At 28.9% G+C, this 4,802-nt stretch overlaps 1 protein-coding gene across 1 annotated transcript in view; it reads left to right on the top strand.

The window, feature by feature from the left end:
• The window catches only part of LOC107446660 (MFS-type transporter SLC18B1), a 63,659-nt gene that overhangs the window by 11,971 nt on the left and 46,886 nt on the right, over positions 1-4,802 (top strand). The gene's annotated exons all lie outside the window — the stretch shown is intronic.

The raw sequence follows: 4,802 nt of genomic DNA, 5'->3' as shown, positions 1-4,802 counted from the left end.
ATATATATATGTATGAAAAGGACACCGGTCTCTTATCTGTGCCAAAGAGTTAAAACATTGATTTTTTTTAATTTCGTCAATCGAAAGTACACTCATGGACAAAAAAATTAGCGCATCAAGAAGGAGTCGTCAAAATGAAACGAAATTTTAAATACGTAATGGCTACTCTAATATAAGTAAATGATTAGAAAATCAAAGAAAAACGATAATCTTTGATTTTCTAATTTAATTATATCAAAGTAGTCATTACGTATGTAAAATTTCGTTTCATTTTGACGACTGCTTCTTGGTGCGCTAATTTTTTTATCTATGAGTGTATATCAAAGTATTTAATAAAAAGTGTAAAAATCTTACAGATCAGAACTTATCAGAATGCAAACTTCTGATTCCCACCCTTTAGTGAAAAGATCATTGTTGTTTTGATAATCTATTTCATAATTGGGAATAAAGGCAAATATTTAAACATAATTTTTTGTCATTAAATGACTAACGAAAATTACTGTTAAAATACTTGTTGGTGGTTATAAATTTAATTCATTAAAAACATACATATTTTCCCTAGAGTAATTATTATTATTTCATTTATTTTTTCAGAATTAATATATTTAGTCATTATTTCAGTACAAGTTGATTTTTTAAAATTTTTTTTAACATGTTTTAAACAATTTAATTATTTTTAGAGGGGTAAAAAAGGGGGTGTTGCGAATTTGGGGACAGGTAATTTTGGCTCACACCCAGCTGGTGTTAACTACATGGAATAATGAAAATTTTATTTTCTGATTCATATTTGGCATCTAAGAGCGTAATTTCTAATCAATAGAAATTTTTATCCTTTAGTTTTATCCTTTTTTTTTACTGCAATGTGGAAAAAAATTATTTATTTATATTTTTGAAGCTTAGCATTTTATAAGCATTTTTACTATTGAAAACATTCACTATCGAAATAAATTCCCCCTATTAATTATCAAAATATGTCATGCCTTTGGTTTTAGACTTTTAGTATTCAGTCTAAACAATATTGACTTAAAACAAAAAAAATGACAAGAGAATATTTCATATTGAAACTCTTTGTTCATTCACCTATTTAGGTGAAACAACAGGTTTCGAAGATGCTTAAACTTTCACCGACTCACTTTTTCTTATTACTTTATGAATGAAGGTAGCCAATGGACATTTCTCCTTTAGGTAGGATACAATTTCGAATATTTGTAAATTTTTTTATTTTTAATTTTTTTTTTGGAAACCTGATAAAATTTCTGCCGTGACAAAAAGACGTTTATTTTACCAATAGTAAAACTTATTATTATGATTTTGATTAAATTGCATTTACTTAAGTTTCGTTCCTTAATAATTGCATGAATTTTATAAAGAAAATGTAATGAAGCAATAATCATTTAAAGGCTGTTTTTTAGTAGGATATGTCATTTTTCATTATAGTTGACGCTTTTGATCTTATTCTGTTCGAAATTTTGTACAGTGTTAAACCAATAATATCGTTCAAATTCTGAAATCGTTATGAAGACCGAAGTTCAACCTTGTAATCCTAAAAATTAATCTTTTTCAAATTTGATAATAAAATACTTTGGTTCACCAAGAATGAAACATGATTTAAATTAACATCTTATTGAGGTTGCAGATAATTTGCATAGCACTTTGGTACATAGCAATGCGATGGTTCAATTTAGAATTGCGAGTGCAGATTCTAGAAATAAGATTAAAATTGTAACTGTTGATTTTTCTTATCCAAAGAAATGGCATTATATCTTAACAAAATTATTCATGTATGGTTACTTTGCATTTTTTATATAGTTTACTGAAAAATGTTTATAATAGTAATAATATTATTACATATTTTCTTAACAGAATCTAATATCGTTGGTTGTTGTCCCCTAGTACACTTAAAAATTTTTTTTAAAGTAAATAAAATAAAGAAGCAATCCGTTATAAGATATTTTTGGCAGATGCACACTGTATCATCCTACTCGTCCATAATATTAGATTCCAGAAATGAGAAAAAGATAATTTTCTAAATTTGTTTCTTGGTTCTTAGAAGTGATATTACACTCCGAACAAACTTATATATGATTATTTTCTATGTTGTCTCCAGCATGTTAAAAAAGTAAATTGTTGCTTTTATCATTTTAACTCATGCCGTTATAGATAATAAAAATTTTAATTCTTGTTTGGATAAATTTTCATTATTTTTTGACAAAATGAAGTAAGTTTAATTTATGATATAGAACTTGAAAAATTACAAGCCTCAGCTTGAAAAATGCATTTTTGAAATAATTGCTCATACAGAAAAAGTTACATTCTCAAAACAGCATATATTTATTTTTGAGCAAAATGCATAGTCCCAAAAATGACATATCATGTACTCATTCTGAGTAATTTTTTGTTTAAACGAGAATAAGCATAGTTTTAAAAATGAGTATATTCTATTTAGAGTATGTCATTATACTCAATAAAAAGTACATAGGGTTTTCAAATTCTACTATATTTGTTTCGGTGCTATTTTGACATATTTTTGCTCAATTGTGAGAAACCCTCGTTCACTGTGCATAGTCTTCCAACAGCTTGAACTCACCAATCGCTGTAATTTTAAAAAACGGTTTTAAGGTAGGAGCAGCTCTACTGCACCAAGCACATTGTAATAATTGTTGGGAACGTGCAATTTAGTATCATTGTAAATTTAGGCTAATTGCCTCAATAAAACGTCAAGCATCGAAATTAAACATTTCTTAGTTCATTCATATAATTAGCTATGGGACATATGGATCAAGTTTGAGACTTCTAATTTTTTTGGAGCAGGTTATTTAAAATCAATTACTAGTGATTACCTCAATTACCCAAAAAAATGACAAACTATCGAAATAAAATTTTTAGTTTTTCCTTTTATGTAATAAGGAACACATGGTTAAAATTTGAGACTTCTATCATTGTGGCAAACTTTATTTATCATAGTTTTTTTATTTAGGGTAATTACCCTTACAATTACAAAATATCAAAATGAAACTTATTTAGTTTTTTAGATACACATAAAAAACACATGGTCGAAATTTTGCTTTTTTAACTTCATGGGAAGTGGAAGAATTTGTAATGGGTTAGGAGTGAGTGAGGACATTGCCTTTAATGTATGTAGGCAATAGATACAATATAGCTTTTATACATTAATACATATATAAGAATAAATATAAATTCATTTTATTACATAAAATTTTCCTTAAAAAATTTATACAATAAAGTGCACAATAGAATTTTTTTTTATTTAATAAGGAAACACAACATTTTGAATTTTGTTACGTTTTCATAAATTTAAGATTTATATCTATTACTAGAAGAGGTATATTTTTAATATCGTAGTGTACTGATGGGAAATATCAATATTTCACAGTTTCTTGAAATTTTCTAATTTTACAAATTCATTTAATATTGATGAATATTTTCGTATCCCAAATGAAATTTATCAACACTCACTATAATATGGTATTTGATAATTATTCTTATCTATGACTTTCATGACATAAATTTATTTGATACTTATAGTTGCTCGTAATAATTCGCTATATAAGTATTCAATAATTATTGTTATTTATAATATTCCCGGAATTATCTTATTTGACAATTATGGTTGTAGATAATTATCGTAAATTCTATTTTTAATCTTAATAGTTGGTATTTACGATACATCATGACAGTACTTTATGAAAATATCATTATCACGATATAAAACGAATATCGATGTTTCACGATATATTTCTCAAATATTGCACCTACTTGAAAGGAATTAGATATGATGATACTTTTAGAATTTGCACAATAGGCAATTATTAAAGTATTAGTTTTTATTTTTTTACAGTTTTTATGATATAGCATTCATTATCAGTCAAATCATTGGTCATTAATTGTTGACTTTTTGCATGATTTCTGAGTACAAGATCAAAGTTAGGCATAAGGTATAAATGTAATCGCAATTTTAACTTTTTTTTTGCTGCAGAAATTTTATGGGAAAGTTAAAACTGATTTTTTATAATTTTTTTTGTAATTACATTCTATATATATATATATACAGGGTGGTCCCGAATTCATGGTACAAACTTTAATGGTAAGTACAGGACATTGTAACAATGATTTATTGTATAGGAATGTATAGTCGCAAGTGACGCGGTGAGGCGTAAACAGAAGAAATAACGGCCGAAAGGAAAAACAAAGATTTTATTGAAAGCGTTGTTGACAAGTGTCATGTTTACAGTAAGTGTTCAAAATTGCGTCCACCAGAAGCGATACATGCTTGACAGCGTCGGTGGAGCCATTGGCGTACACGTTCAAAGATGCATGGTATTTCACGCACACCTGCAGCAGCTACAGATATGCGAGCGACGAGATCCTCATCTGAGTCAACTGGAGTCTCAAAAACAAGATGCTTTAGATGTCCCCATAAAAAGTAATCGAGGCTCGATAAATCGGGAGATCGGGGTGGCCAAGGGATTGGTCCACCACGCCCAATCCATCGAGCACCAAACGTGGCATTCAGGTAATTCCGTACATCAATGCTGAAGTGTGCTGGCGCCCCATCGTGCTGAAACCACATGCGGTTACGAATGGCGATCGGAACATCATGCAGCAGTTGTGGTAACACTTCTTTCAGAAAAATAAGATAGCTTCCGCCACTGAGTCGCGTGGGTAGTAAGTATGGGCCAATCAAAAAGTCGTTCACAATACCAGCCCACACATTAATACAGAAACGTTGTTGAAACGCATGTGGACGCGTTGCATGTGGATTATCGGTTGCCCACACATGG

This window comes from Parasteatoda tepidariorum, chromosome X1 (assembly GCF_043381705.1).
Source record: "Parasteatoda tepidariorum isolate YZ-2023 chromosome X1, CAS_Ptep_4.0, whole genome shotgun sequence".
Taxonomy (NCBI): domain Eukaryota; kingdom Metazoa; phylum Arthropoda; class Arachnida; order Araneae; family Theridiidae; genus Parasteatoda; species Parasteatoda tepidariorum.
Note: the sequence above shows the minus strand (reverse complement) of the source record. Positions and strands in the feature narration are given on the sequence as shown.